Source organism: Mustela nivalis, assembly GCF_964662115.1.
Source record: "Mustela nivalis genome assembly, chromosome: 16".
Lineage (NCBI taxonomy): Eukaryota > Metazoa > Chordata > Mammalia > Carnivora > Mustelidae > Mustela > Mustela nivalis.
This window is the reverse complement of record NC_139035.1, coordinates 52,138,676-52,155,306: the sequence shown is the minus strand read 5'-3', so window position 1 is coordinate 52,155,306 and position 16,631 is coordinate 52,138,676. Positions and strand designations below refer to the sequence as shown.

Here is a 16,631-nt window from a genome sequence, read left to right as displayed (position 1 = left end):
GGAGAAGTAAACAATATAGAATGTGTAGTAACTATGAACTGAGCTTCTCTCTTTATTCTGAATGTCATTTGTTTACCTCCTGGGGTGGGGTGGGGATAAAACTTAGCTCTTGTACTGAAAGTAGGCCAATATATTGGAAATAAAATTCAAGAACTAATGCCCAGGAACAAATTACATTCCACACTGAAAGTAAGGTATGCCAACAGAGAGCTGAGATGCATATTATTCAAGTGTGCAAAATGACTTCATGAGGATTTTATAAGAGATGAATACTAAATTGGCCAGACTACAACAGGCAAATCGTATGTTAGATCAGAAATAGACACTTTAGTTTCATGAGTCATTGGCTTGGAAAACTGTCTTAAAGGTATTAAGGAAGGAAAAGAAAAAGAAGAAAAAGCACAATAAAACATAGAATATCTATCACAAACTCTGTCAGCAGGGGTGAGAAAAGCATGATGCATGGAATCGTAGAAACAGGGAATTCAATTTATCAGGAAAAACTTTTCATACCTGGCACTTTTTTGACGCGAAAAATTGCAATAACAACATTTTCTCCCTGAATTAAGATCCCACCATCTATGAAAGATAACACAGTGATCAAATATTATACATGACATAGTTTTAGATGATGAAACTGATATTTTAAAGTTAAAACTTTTCCACAAAAAGTTATTTATCAATTATGTGATTAATTTCTCAAGTATAATATATTAAAACAAAACATTTAAACATATATCATTTTATCAATAGTGTTAAAGTTGAGTAATAAACTAACTGTACAGTTTAAAATACGCTTCTGTTAATTCGATACAGTGATCTGAAACTTAAAAAAAAACTTTAAAAAGTATATTAAAATCACGGTAAATATATATTTTCACTTCTACCACATTACAACCACAAAACTATATAGAATACAAATATACATATCTACAAAGTTATCATGTTTTCAAATTTATTTTATTTTCCAGTTTTATAGAGCTATAATTGAGAAATAAGGACAACATTGTGTTTTCATATAATGTTTTATATGATTTTAAGTGATTACCATCATCAAGCTCATTAATATAACATCTTCTCACATATAGTTACCATTTTGTGTGTGTGTGTGTGTGTGTGTGTGTGTGTGTGTGTGGTAATCTACTTTCTTAATACCCACACTTATAGTAAATTTTAAGTATAAAATGTATTTTAGGACCTCTTATAACTCAATAGGAAAAACCAGACATTTCTTCAAAGAAAGCAGATAAATAGCCAGCAGTATATTGTGGGTGTTCAATATCACTAATCATCAGGGAAATGCAAATGAAAACCACAATGAGATATCATTTAGCAAAGATGTAAAGAAAAGGGTACTCTTGTGCATTGTTTTGAAATTGTAAATTGGTAAAGTCATTAGCGAAAAGGGAATGGAATTCCTCAAAAAATTAAAAATAGAACCTTCCATATGACCCACAATCCCACTTCTGGGTATACATCTAACGGAAAGAAAATCAGTATCTTGAAGATATATCTGCACCCTCATGTTTATTGAAGCATTATTCACAATAACGAAGATATGGAAAACAGCCTAAATTGTCCTAATGACTTCGTCCTAATTGCATGGATAAAGAAATTGTGGTGTTTAGATATAAAGTTAGATTGTGAACAGTGAACTCATATGCAGGGAGCAGGGAATTTTCTTAGAAGAATGTAGATGACGGAACAATTCCTTCCAGTGTGAAAAGAAGTGAGATGAAGACATTCTTAGGGCAGGGAGAGTTGCTGACAGAACAAAAGGTATGTGAAGATAGATAGAACTATAAGAGTTTTTGAGGAAACTAAATAATGGTATATAGAAATGTGAGGGACAAATTTCAGATAAGTCAGTGGGAAGAAACCGCTTTAAAAAAATTTTAGAGGCACACCCTTATTTGCTAAGCTGAAGAGATTAAGTGTAATACTCAAAAGATTTGGAAACTCTGAAGCTGTGTACGGAAATAAAAATTATAAGTTTACACATTGTTAGAGTACTTGGACAGAATGCAGAAGAGTACTTCCCAGGTGGCTGGTGCTCCCCACAGTGAACTATGGAAGAAAATCTACTGGATGGGGAAAGAAAAATAACATGACTACTGTTCACCTATATAAAAATAAGAGCGAAATATTTTCTATTTTTTAATTTGTTCATTTTATGGGATTGACTTTTCTTTAAACAAAACATTTACAATATTATTTTTAACTAAAATGAGGTGGAAGCTTTTTGGTATTTGCCCATAGAGTTGAAAACCTATGTTCCTGCAAAAACCTGCATACAGATGTTGATAGTAGCTTTATTTATAAGAGACAAAACCTGGAAGAAACCAAGATATCCTTCATTCAATGAATGAATAAATAAACCATGATACATTCAGACAATGGACTATTATTCAGTGCTAAAACAGAAATGAGCCACCAAGCCATGAAAACACAAAGAAGAAACAAATTTTCATTACTTAAGTGGAAGAAGCCAGTCCAGAAAGACTACATGCCATGTAATTCCAATTATATGTCATTCTGGAAAAGTTAAAACTGTGGAGACAATAAAAAGATCAGCAATCCTAGGGGTTGGAGACAGGATACTAGGGAGAGAAGAATAGGCAGAGCACAGAGCACTTTTATGGCAGTGAAAATACTTTAGTACATTATAGGATGACACATGCTATTGGACATTTGTTCAAACCCATGGGATGAACAACAAGAATGTATCCTAATGTAAATGTCCAAAGACTGGGTGGTAATGCTGCCTACATGTAGGTTCATCAGTTCTAACAACTGCCCCACTCTGGTGGGCAATGCTGAGAATGGGGATGGCTATTTATGTATCTGTGTAGGGTTAGGGGTATATAGGAAATCTCTGTGCTTTTCTCTTAATTTTGCTCTGATCTTAAAAATGTTCTCTTTTTATTTTAGACAGAAAGTAGATTAATTTTGTCCAGGGTAGACATAAGAACTGGGATTTACGCACAAAATACTTTCATGATTTTCCCTCCTCTTCTTTTCAGACTTTATTTTTTAAAAAGTTTCAGGGCAGAAGTGGGTCGGTAGGTTAGACATATGACTTTGGCTCAGGTCAAGATCTCAGTGTCTTGGGATCAAGCCCTGTTCTGGGCTCCCCACTCAGTGGGGAGTCTGCTGCTCCTTTTCCCTGTGCTTCTTTCCCTCCGACCCTCAGCTCATCTCTCTCTCTCAAATACAATTTTAAAAAATAATTTTTTTCTTTTTTTTTTTTTTTAATTTTTTTTTCACTGATCAGAAGCTTACTAATTTTATTTTCTCTTTTTAAAATACTTTTCTTGTTAAATGTTTCAAAGTATTTTGAAACTTAAAAATGTACAAACGGAGGGTTGCTGGGGGAAGGGGGGTTGGGAGAAGGGGGGGTGGGGTGATGGACATTGGGGAGGGTATGTGCTTTGGTGAGTGCTGTGAAGTGTGTAAACCTGGCGATTCACAGACCTGTACCCCTGGGGATAAAAATACATGTTTATAACAAAATAAAAAATTTTAAAAAATGTTGTGTTTTTTTCATTGATAAATAAATGATTTCAGTTTTTTTGGTAAGCACGTTGTTGTGGCAAATAGCTCTTAATGTTGCAGGAACTTGCAGTGATTTCTGGAACAAGAACCGTGCCTCCTCGCCTGTCTCTTCAAGATAAAGATGTTATTATTATTATTTTTTTTAAATAATGGATGATAAAGCATTTACCCAAAAAATCTTGTGCTCCCAAGAGAATATTTTTAAAATGAGTGGAAATGTTTCAACATTATGTGATTTTCTTTCTAAAAATTAGTAGCTGACATTTCACTAAACTTACAGAACTTGTCGACAAACACAGTAGATTGAAATATTCCCAAATTAGGGACATCGGCAGTTGTGTAACAAACTTATTATAAATATTGTAACAACATTTTTTAGAAATTCAAAAACTAAATGATATCAGGAGAGAAGAGAATTGATTGCCTTAAAATAAATATAATCAGTCTAATAAGGGCAGTCAATGATGCATTTTTCAACTGTTTAACATTCAAATCTAGTTTTTTAGCTTTTTTTAGAGTCAGAGAGGTATTCTGTATGAGACTATAATAATGGATACATGACATTGTGCATTTATCCAAAGCCATAGAATTTTAGAGCAACAAAGAATGGCCCTTAAGGATGCAAATAAAAAAAACACTTTAGGAGATTGTGGATCTCAGGAAGAAAATAAAAATGTTATAAAGCAATCCAACTGTATTACATATATGAAATTGTTTCATGGAAGGGTGTGGGGGGGAATGTGCTTGCTTAAGTAACTTTGGAAATAAATGAAACCTGAAAGAGTTGAGGGAAAAGGAAATGATGGAAGAACTGTACTCTGGCTTCTGAAGTTATCTTGAGGGAGTCATCAGTTAACAAGTAGAATGCAGATACTTCTATACATAAATACTTCTATACATAATATAATAAACAATTAAGTAAGTGGATGGCAGATGATGGCAGATGATAAGAGTCACTCCTCTCCCTGTTCCAGTGAAAATTTACATATAACCAAAGAGAAGGAGAAACATTCCAAATAATTTATGTAGAAACCACACTCCAGGAAGAGGAGTGTGGCTCCTTTCTTTAAGTGTAAGTTAAAGCTGCACTTGGTGACTTTCTTTCCAAAGAGAACTGCAATAAGAAAAAACAAAAAAAAAAAAAAAAAAAAAAAAACCCACAACAAAACAGTACATTTCTAGGGGACAATTTGACAAACACTCTCTCCGCCAGGCGATCACAAGATCAACATTATTAAGTAAAGCTGATACTGTGTACTATTGATGTAATGAAAATGACACTATCTCTGTGGTCCTTCTCCCAAAAACACATAACCCCAGTCTAATCATGAGACGAGAAAAAAAATGCACAGCAGATACCAGTTGAGGAACATTCTACAGAATAGTGACTAATGTTCCTCTGAACTGTCATCAAGACAAGGGATGTCTGAGAAATGTTTCCCAGCCAGGAGGAGTGTATGGAGACATAATGCTAAATGCATGACATGGAATAGAAAGGTTACAGTAGGTAAAAAATAGGCATTCTGGACACAGGATGAACTTTAGTTAATGATACTATATCAATATCGGTTCACTATTTGTAACAAATGTATCAAACTAATTTAAAATATTAAAAGAGGAAACTGGGTCTACATATAAGGGAACATTCTTTACTACCTTTGGAATTTTTCTAAATCTAAAATTTTGCTGAAAGTAACATTTCATTTAAATACACTACATGGGGTGCCTGGGTGGCTCAGCGGGTTAAGCATCTGCCTTCAGCTCAGGGCATGATCCAAGGGTCTTAGGATGAAGCCCCACCTCCTTGCTCAGAGGGGAGCTTGCTTCTCCCTCTGCCCGCCTTCCACCAGTGCTCTTTCTTACTATCTCTCTCTCCTCTCAAATAAATAAATAAGACCTTTAACAAAAAGTTTAAAAATTGGAAAAAAAAAAACACATCCATACACAACTAGACAAAAATAAAAATAGAAATGAAGTTCCACTTATCATGAGTTTATATCCTATTTTTGGAGACAGGTTATCAACAGATATATATATCAACATATATATCAACCAGATATATATGCATATATATGATAAGTATTATGAGAAAATTAACAGATGTAAAAGAGAAAAGCCAGGATGCTATTTCAGGGAGTTTGATTAAAACAGACCACTTCAAAGAGGGAAAATCTAAATTAACTGAGTTGAAAATACTATCTCAGATATAAAGTAAGAAAGGAGCGTGTCACAGTGGGAATGATCAATCCTGTCAAATGCCACTGAGAAATTTAGAAAGGTGAAAATTTAGTACCAACTTCAGATTTTTGACACTGCTGGAAAGGACAGTCGTGCCCAGCCTGCTGACCCTCGCATGGTTCCCTAAGCGGGCCACGGGCCTGAACACTTTTTAATGTGAAGATAAAAATCCTTCACAGCTTGTGCCAAGCATATTGCTTTGTTTGGGAATCTCTTTCTGTGTTCTGGGTTTGATGTGCGTATCTTTGTTCTTCTTAAGAGTGTGTGTCCTAGGGCACCTGGCCAGCCTCAGTGCTCTATATGTTCCCAGCAGAGAGGGGATGGGGTTCTTCACCTTAAGCCCAAGAGGTCACTGGGGACCAAAGCTTACTATTGAAGTTGAGCTTTATCTGTCTTCTCTATGCAAGTAAAACATCGTTCCATCCAGGGCCTATGTGAGTCATGTCTTTTTGGTGACCTCAACATCTGCAAATCATACAATGAGTTGACTTCTTAGAATGGCAGTTGCTGCAGGTAGATATTGTTCTGCTCTTTGCTCTTCTTTGTACAGTGGGGCGCCTCTGTTAGAGGTGGGAGCCAGGGTCACGGCTTGACAGATGTAAGTATGTGACTCTGAAAAGAATGGTTAAAGCAGAGTACTGGGGACAATGACCCGGCTGGCAAGGGCTCTAGACAGACCTGGAGGTGAAATGTGTACAAAATCGTGAGGGGATAAGCTGAATCCCATAAAACCTACGCAACAAGGGCCATGTTTTTTACACATGAAGGTCTTTTTTCTGTCATAAGGCATGCTCGTTTGCAGTGTTGATTTCCAAGACACCAATGTGACTGTGTTGTCACAGTGCTATTAGGAATGTGAATACTTTTCTAAGTGGGATGGTAAGTCACTATAATTTTATTTTTGTTTGTTTGAGAGTAATATTTAGATTTAGTAACCTCAGGATATACAATGCATTTTGTGATTAAAAAAAGAAAAAAATAATAAAAGTGGATGTTTGCAGACCTGTTGGGAAAACTGTTGGATTGGTCAAGGAGAGCCGTCATTAGATCACAGTATGTTAATGCGAGTTGGGCTATAGAAATGTGAAGGGGACAGTAGCTCTTCGGAACCTAGATGGCTGATAAACTCAAACAAAGAAGTCAGAAAAATAATGATCCTTTTCAGCCATGCTAGTGTAAGAGGACTCTTTTACACTCCAAAGTATTGTTAGTTATAGAGGGGAAAGTCTTGCTCCATTTTAGACATGATTATGGTAAGTTTCCTTGGTAGCACCTAAGTGAAGGAGAGTGGGCATATATGGTTTTGAATTCTGGACAGAGATGTAGGTTTTTGAATGTTAGGCATATCAGTTGTTATTAATACACTGGGGAATGAGTTTGCCTCATAGAGGCAGTACAGTGAGAAGGGAAGATAGTTTGTTCTAGGAACACCATGACTGGGCCTTGGAAGAACAAGTGAGGTATTTGGGAGGAAGACCACAAAGAATGGAAATCAAGTGGAGAGAATATTTTAAAAAGTCAGTGAGAGGACAGTCATGAAAAGTGTTGCAAAAATCAAAAATAGTGCTAAAAAACCTGTGCTCGTGACTTAAAAAAATAGAGGTCATTAATGTCTCTGTTGAGAACTTGGGAGTGTGCCAAGATGTGAATTTAGTCTCTGTGTCTCTCTATTATCTATCTATCTGTCTGTCTATCTATCTATCTGTCATCTATCTATTATCTATCTGTCTGTCTGTCTATCTCTTGTCTATCCACCTACTAATCTATCATCTATCTTCTCTCTTCATCTATCATCTTTATGAGTGGGTTATAGTTGCAAATGCATGTTAGACTGACCTTCTCAGGGATCCAAATTATTAGCTTGCTCGAATCACCTACTTGTCCATCCTTGTCTTCCTTGCACAGTTGGATTAAAATCCATTTTAGAGTGACCACCGTATCTATGCAGTGTTGATATCTGCCTTCCACCCCACAACAATTTACATAACACTGAAGTTCAGAGCTTTGGCCTAGTTTTGTTATTATGTACACAGAGATTTAAAAACAGTACAGAGTGAAGCCATAATATCCTTATTAATAGTTTTATTATACTCACTGGATTCAATTACTTTTATATCCTTTACATTAACCGGATGATCTTCAGAACCCTCTAGATATTAATATATATGTTCAGACAACCCATGCATTGGAAAATAAAATGAAACAGTTCATGCAAAACATACTGCAGATACAAAATCCTGGAGATTATCACTAAGAAAATCGGTGAGCATTCTTTAATTATTTATTCCTTCTGATTTAGTATATTTATTTAAAGTTTGCTATGCACTTTTAATGTTAATTTAGAGTTAATTTTGTTTTAAATGGATTATTTAAATTTTCTTGCAAAACGTATGATGTAGCTATTACTATTGCCACCACTTGACAGAAAAGAAAAAGAAAGTAGAATAAGATTAAACCAGATGCCAATTACCTAGTCACCCTTGTTATCTCCTCCACACAAATTATGTTTTTAAAATTGCCATTCTTCTGGCTATTCATTTCTGGTTCTTATATTGAAATGCCTGTTTTTTGAACAATTGAACATTTTGCTTTCTACATATATGCAGATAATTTGCAAAAATGGCATGATAATAGTCAGAGAATATCTGCCGCCTAAGTGTGTTCCTGGTAACATATTGTAAATGTGTTGTGTATTATTTAAACAATCTTCCGCATGATATGTGGATTTAATAATTTTATACATTCCCCTCATTGTTTAAAAATCATAAAACTATGCTATAAACCTGAAATGGTCAATTTGTCTCAGTTCTATTTCTTTTATATTCAATCGCAGAGAAATAGTTCTAAGCCATCTGGCTGCTCAAAGAAAGTGAAAACTTGCGTTCTATTTTGTGTTCTCTTTTGATAGCAAGCTTTGCTTTTTGGTTTATGGAGCATATTGCAAAATTTCAAGCAATGGATAATTGCAAATTACTAGCAGCAGGTGCACAGGCTATTGACTTACTAGTTTTATAATATAAAAAATGCATTAAGAAAATGGCTAATTTATTATCATTGACTATTCTCTCCTATGAGTACTTATCATGACATTTTATGAGAGATAAAAGTTTCATTTTAACTTGTCATTTGTTTAACAAGCCAAAATATCCATGATGATTTCTAAGAATGAAGGAGACAACATATATGTATAATGTCGTTCCTGGAATATAGTAAAAACTCTAAGGAATGGAAGCTGCTATATTTATGTATTGATTCAAATGATCAAACTATTGTACCTGTTAAATACTAAACACACATACCATAACACAGTATAAATACTTACCTTTTTATTGGTTTTATCTCTTACTGCCATCACCAAAACTCATCAGGAAAAAGTTCATATCCTTTAAAATACATGTATGTAAACTTGAACAGAGAACAAATACTGAAATGCAAGAATGTTGTTTAGAATGGCAAACAATAGGATAAAGCAAATTCTCAATATTTTTTTCCCCCAATAATCAAAGTGAACGTTGGATTCTAGTGGGTTTAAGCAAATTGCAGCCGAAATCTGATTTGTGGGTGTGGGTGTCAGGGTTTCCTGTCCCACCAAAAAGCACTTTTTTGACACAGCAGTGTGTCTCAGAACTCCATTCAGTTTTAACAATATCTACACAAAGATTCCACAAGTAAAAGATCACTGCGACTGAACTGCCCCCCACCCCAATATACCTTCAGAAGCCAGTTCCAAGCCCAGGTTATTGGCTTGATTCTGACCGACTGGGTATAAATCAAAGGTTCCCACGAACCCTTTCCTTAATTCCACTAGCCTGCTAGAACAGTTTATGGAATTCAGAGAAACCTTTTACTTACTAGATCACTGGTTATAATTCCTTGTAGAGGTTATAATTCAGGAACACCTAAATGGAAGAGGGGCATAGGGCAACGTATGAGAGAAAGGCCTGGAGATCGGGGTCCTCTCCATTCTCCCCACATCTGCATGTGTTCACCAACATTGAAGCTCTCTTAACCCAGTCCTTTTGAGGTTTTTATGGGGGCTTCATTACAAATGCGTGATGGAATAGATCATTGGCTATTGGCAATTGATTCAACTTGCAGCCTTTCTCTCAACAGGAGATAGAGGCTGGGAATGAGACTGAATATTCCAACCCTGGAATCACACAGTTGGCTCTCCTGGCAAAGGGCTCCTGTTTTAAGTGGTTCCAACATCACAAAACACACCTCATTAACCTAACAAAAGAGACCGTCCAAGCTCTAATCACTTAGGAAATTCCTAGGGTTTAAGAGCTCCTACCAGAAAGGAAACCAAGACCAAATACATACTTTATATTATAGATTATAATACCACATAGTATATCCAGATTAGTTGCAATTGCTAATTTCCCATCTACAAATTCACCTTTTTCTTCCAGTTTTATTGAGAAATAATTAACATCTATCACTGTATAAGTTTAAGGTGTTCGGGTTGATGGTTTGACTTATATAGATTATGAAATGATGACCTTAATGGGTTTAGTTAAAATCCATCTTCTCATAAAGATACAGTAGGGAGAAAAGAGAAGAGAAAAGAAGAGAAGAGGGAAGGGAAAAGGGAAGGAAAGGAAGGAAAAAAATATATCCTTATGATGAGAAACAGGATTTACTGTCTTAGCAACTTTTCTCGCATATCATACAGTCCTGTTATCTATCACCCTCTTGTTGCACATTCCGTCTCTTGTACTTATAACTGGAATTTTGTATTTTTTTTTGATCCAACTCAATAAAGCCTATCAAAATAGAAGTAAGAAAAGTATACAAGAGAGATAACCCAGATATTCACTCCTATTTATGTTAACATATCATTAAGTATTTTATTCAATGTCAATATTTTACTGCACTTCTTCTAATTTTGTACCAAAATAAAGCATCACATCAGTACATTAACATGTATAAATAATTTCTATTTTTTTTTAAGATTTTATTTATTTATTTGACAGAAAGAGTCAAATAAATAAAGGCAAGCAGCAGAGGGGGAGACAGAAGCAGGCTTCTTGCTGAGCAGAGAGCCTGATGCGGGGCTTGATCCCAGGGCCTGCGGACCTTGACCTGAGCCGAAGGCAGTCGCTTAATAACTAAGCCACCCACGGGCCCCAATATAAATAATTTTTTAAAAATATATAAATAATTTAAAGTCCAGGGATGAAATTAACACTTTTCTCATAAAAGACAACCTAAAACCTCCTATTCTGTTAGGTTTAGTTATGTATCATCTAGCACCACTTCAGTGCTTAATTTACTATACTTTCAATACCATTATTGATCTTAGGTATAACGAGAGCTTACTCTGATCTTCGTCATCAGGCTTCACTATCATTTACCTTTTTTTTTTTCTTTCTAATATATTTGAGAATTACTTTTTGTCTAGTTCCACAAAAGTACTTTGGGGCTTAAATGAAAATGACACTGAACACTGATCCTATAAATTAATTACTACTAATACCATAGGGCCTTTTCCCTGGACATTGCAATTATTTTAACAGACTTGTAACTAATCCTTTGTGTATGTGTATGTGTGTGTGTGTCCTTTCTTTCTCCAATGGCTTCTCTTCTGATTCTGGAAAATAAAAAAAGAAATCCTTATGATGGTTTAGAGTATCAAGTGAGTACGGCAGGTCTGATTTCATTTCCTGCTGTTTCCTCTCTTGCTTACTCTGTTCTAGATAAAACAGTCTCCCTTGATGTTTAAATGTGTCCTAATCCAGCAATGTTTACACCTCAGTATTTCTCTGCTTGCATTCTCTTTTCTTTTCTTTTCTTTTTTTGTTTTGTTTTGTTTTTAAGATTTTATTTATTTATTTGACAGACAGAGATCACAAGTAGGCAGAGAGGCAGGCAGAGAGAGAGGGGGAAGCAGGCTTCCCGCTGAACAGAGAGCCAGATGCGGGGCTCCATCCCAGGACCCTGGGATCATGACCTGAGCTGAAGGCAGAGGCTTTAACCCACTGAGCCACCCAGGCACCCCTCTGCTTGCATTTTCTTTTGTAGCATTGTGACACTGAGGTCGTGTCCAATATTTGTTGTTAATAGTTCATCCATCTCTAACAGTATCTTCTCTACGATTCAGTTTTAGTTTCCTCCATGTAATAGTAATACCAAATAAAATGCTTATTTTACTTATGAATATGCTTATTTTCTGTCCTCACTAGAAGGAAAACTGCATGAGGGTAGCATTCTTTGTCTCTTTTATTCACCAGTGCTTACCTCTGTACCCAACAGGTAGTAGTCACTCTATTAATGGTTCTTAAATGAATGTGCACAGGAATGTTTGAGAGTAAAATCATGTCTGAATGAATGGATGGTGTCAGGTAAAAATAAAAGTAGCTAAGACATAATGTGCTAGTAGAATGTTTTGATTAAAGTAAGATTTAATAAAAATTCCTTTGAAATAAGATTATTATATATGATCTATAAAAGTGCTTTTGAAAGATTAAAAATATTTAAAATAATTCAGTTGTTAATTAATTTATCTATAATATAGCAAATATCGATGGACTCTATAAAAATTATATTTTCATTAGGAGTCAATTATATTCAAATAGCATATACTTAATAAACAATTACACATTAAACCTAGAACATTAGCCTATTTTTCAACATTAATGTAGGTCTAAGTTTCCATGATCAATAGACAAAAATGACTTCCTCTCTTTCTCTCTCTGTTGTCACTAGCTGAAGTTAGTCCTATTCTCAGCAGTTTTATGAAGAGACTCTGTTGGGGAGAAACTGAATTCTCCTAATAATTTCCCAGTAGAAATAAGGAACTCAGGCCTTCAGCCAATAGCCATGTGAGGGAATGGCTGGTCCCACTTCAGTCCTAGTGAAGTCTTTGGATGACTCACTGAAAAGTTTGCACCAAAACCAATGAACTAAACTGTTCCACTTAAAGACTACATAAGATAATACATTTTTTCAGCCACTAAACTTCAATAATTTGTTGTACAACAATGAGTGATTAATAAACCCTGTTATAGGTAGAAGCAGTATTATCCCTTTCTATAACAGGCTGAAGTTGAAAATAAAATCTTTCCAGTCTTGCATATAATTGAGATAAAAAATCACTTACATAAACTTGTTTTTGTTTTTTTTCCATAGGTGAAAAACAATTATACTTATTTTGTCCCTATTTCTGTTTTACATGAAACATATCATTTATCAGTGGAAAAATATACTTTCTCAGATGATTCTTGTAATGCTCTTCACGGGCCTGGAAGGACAGAGGACAAAACTAAGTCATAAAAATGCACGTGATCCTCCCTATTTTTGAATTATGTATTTGTGAATTCACTTACTTGCTAAAGTTTATTTTTAACCCCCAAATCAAAGCTTGTGGTATTTTTTTTTTTTTGGTCTTTTAATTTTTTATTTTTTATAAACATATATTTTTATCCCCAGGGGTACAGGTCTGTGAATCACCAGGTTTACACACTTCACAGCACTCACCAAAGCACATACCCTCCCCAATGTCCATAATCCCACCCCCTAAAGCTTGTGGTATTTTTGAGGTCATTCAAGGACATGTTCAGAGTGGTGAACGAAAGAGGAGGAAAAAAAAAAAACAGAAATGAGATGGTTCAACCAAAGATTGAGATTCTAACACATTTCAAGAAGATAAAGCTGTAAGCATGACAAGTAAGTTTGGGTTTTGAGTCTCCTAATTGTCTTGTGAAATCCTGGATCTGTCACGTCTCCGGCAGAGCAGTCCCCTCAGGGTTCTGAAGAGCAGGGTCGGGTAATATCCAGAGGACAGATTGCCAAGAGTATTCAGTTAGACTTATGTGTGGACAAGGGCTGGCTTCATTCATAGTTCAGTGAGTCAGTGTTGTTATTGTAGCTGTTAATATTATTCTTAAAATCTTCACTAAATTTGTGCTGTCTGTAAGACTGTGTTATTCCAAATGGTGACTAGTACGGCTCAGTACGCTTCTCAGTATTATAAAGCAAATAAACAAAAACATAACACAATTAGTTTTCATGCCCCTCCTCAAGGAAAATTTACATGACTCCTGTTTATCGGAACATTCCAAAGTGTATGTGATAATTCTTATATTTTTAAAAAAAGAGTAAAATTATTTGGGAGAAAACTAAAGTTTTTATACTTTTATTTAAATAGGTACCTCATAAATAGGCATTTCTATGATAACCAAACCCCCCAATTTTTCATATGGCAAAAGACATACATGTTTCTCATATAATGAACTGATTGTACTGGTGTTATAGTTCCTACTATGGATATTATCAGCATCAAATTATTTTAACAAAATAAAGGAAAAAAAAGAAACCATGTAGAATGATAACTCGTGGGGAATCACAGATTTAAAAGGCAAAAAAATAAAAAAAGAAAGGGGAAAAAAACCCCCAAAAATTAAAAAGCCAACAACTTACAAATTTAGCTGAGAAGTGAAAATCAGAGAGTAAACTGGCGTTTCTTCAAACTAAACCCCGTCCTTAATGCTAAAGCACCTTCATTTTCCATAGCACATTCAGACAGAGTTTCATAAAAAGGCATTTCAATTTAATTTAAATTGGCTGAAACAATCAGATAGCTTTTTCTCTCCTAAATGACTTGCTTTTGCAATGGATGTAAAAGCTATTAGCTTTTTTTTTCCTCCTAAAAGTAGGTATGAGGTATGAGGATTTTGTCTCTTGAGATACATTCTGATTATTAATAAAGAGGTTGTGAAAATTGAACATGACTTTCAGCCAACACAGTAACACAGATTTTGTTAAGTGACAAGTGACATTAAGAGCCCTTGAGAGACAGGTTTCTGTCAGAGGAAGGAGATTCATGTTGGTGTAAAGGGAATAAAATATTTCCATTAGAGAGAGGTTTAATTTCATTTCTTACCTAAGGATTAGAGTAGACTAAATAGAATTTGTTGTTCAAGAAATTGTTATGACATCTGACTTTGGTAAAGTCCTGTCTGACTTCTTGGACATAAAGAATACCATGATCCTTTTCCATTTTCCTCAAATTTTCAAGTTTCTTATTCAGTTTCTGGCTCTAGTCTCTGCCTTGTAATGATGACATAAATATTTCCATGTTGATTATCTATTTCCTTTCATTTCTGTTGCTGCAATATTATTAAACTCTACAAGAATGTGATGGCACATTCAGGTGTCATGCCTCAGACCTTTTCATTGCTCAAAAGTGCCATGTCCCTCAAATCTCCAGTTTAATCACCAACTTCTGTCTTTCAGTCTTTCTTATATCAGCTCCTTTTCTTTCTTCTCAAATGCCTGATGTTTCTGTTCTTGACACCAGGTTCTGTGTCCAACTAAATTACAGTAATACAGTTCATAATATAATATATAATCTCCAACTAAATATATATATATATATATATATATATATATAATAATCCAACTAAATTACAGTAATACAGTTCATAATGTCATCATGCATTTGCATCTGGAATTCTTTAATCCACCACATAATCCCTGATATTTTTGCATCAATAATGTCTTTTTATTTATTTATTTATTTATTTATTTTTTTAAAGATTTTATTTATTTATTTGACAGAGAGAGATCACAGTAGGAGAGAGGAAGGGAAGAGATCACAGAGAGAGGAAGGGAAGCAGGCACCCCGCTGAGCAGAGAGCCCGATGTGGGACTCGATCCCAGGACCCTGAGATCATGACCCGAGCCGAAGGCAGCGGTTTAACCCACTGAGCCACCCAGGCGCCCCACATCAATAATTTCTAACCATCAGGATTCTGTATTGTTGGTGTTGAGTTTTAGGAGAAAGTAGACAATTTGGTTAGTGGAACCTACTATATTTGACTTTTTCAAATTCTTTGAGCTTTTTCTTTTATTCAGGAATAGTTAAAGTCGTTCCTTATGTTATGCATCTTGAGATGATTCAATTCTCACTTCTGTGAAAATGCTCTAAAGTTGATAGCTCTAATTTTAATTTTCTAATGAATTTCCCATATATTGGATCCTCCCTCTCTCTCTCCTCTCTCTCTCTCTGTCTCTCTTCTTTTTAGATAGATAGATAACCAGCTAATTGATTAATTAAATCTAAAAATTAAAACCAAAACAAAACATCTACTCCCTTCTATAACCAATTTTTACTACACACAAACCAGTATATTTTCTTTTTTTAGATTTTTAAAAAAATTTATTTATTTGACGGAAAGAGATCACAAGCAGGCAGAGAGAGAGAGAGGGAGAAGCAGGACCCCCACTAAGTGGAGAGCCCAATGTTGGCCTCGATCCCAGGACCCTGAGACCATGACCAGAGCCAAAGGTAGAGGCTTAGCCAACTGAGTCATGCAGGCACCCACCAGTATATTTTCTATAAAACATTTAGACAAAATAATTCATTGGTCCATCCACTTATTTGTTCTTTTATATGATTATTTCCTTACTCAAAAATATTGGGCACTAACAAGCCAGTAACTGTCCTAGATAATATGACAGAAAGATTAATAAGACATACCTGTACTAAATGACTTAATAGTCTAGAAGATCTAGAGTTAGGTATTTAGAAAAGAATCATAGCAAGTTTAGTAATAACACCTCACCCAAAAATGTTGTATAATAGGAATAGATCACAGAATGCAATGTATAGAATAGAGAATGCAAAGTGGAAGTAAGTAAAAGAACACAATCAGAGGTGTGGATGTAGATAATATTTTTAGAATCTATTTGTGGAGAATTGGCTACATGTTAGCTAAGTGATCACCAGTTACCCTAAATAGACTCAAAATGTTATTTTTTTTTTTTTTGCTGTCATCTGTCATATTGTTTGAATCTTCTTGTGTGTTCCCCTAACACTTAGTGTACATCTCTGT

At 35.0% G+C, this 16,631-nt stretch overlaps 1 long non-coding RNA gene across 1 annotated transcript; it reads right to left on the bottom strand.

Moving 5' to 3' along the window:
* Positions 1-9,122: 9,122 nt before the first annotated feature.
* LOC309850451 lies at positions 9,123-16,355 on the bottom strand. Its single transcript, XR_014304242.1, has 4 exons — positions 16,277-16,355; positions 12,896-13,036; positions 9,646-9,692; positions 9,123-9,217 (listed from the first exon to the last, which is right to left on the bottom strand). It is a non-coding gene; the product is annotated as an uncharacterized lncRNA (long non-coding RNA).
* Between the last annotated feature and the right edge of the window lie 276 nt (positions 16,356-16,631).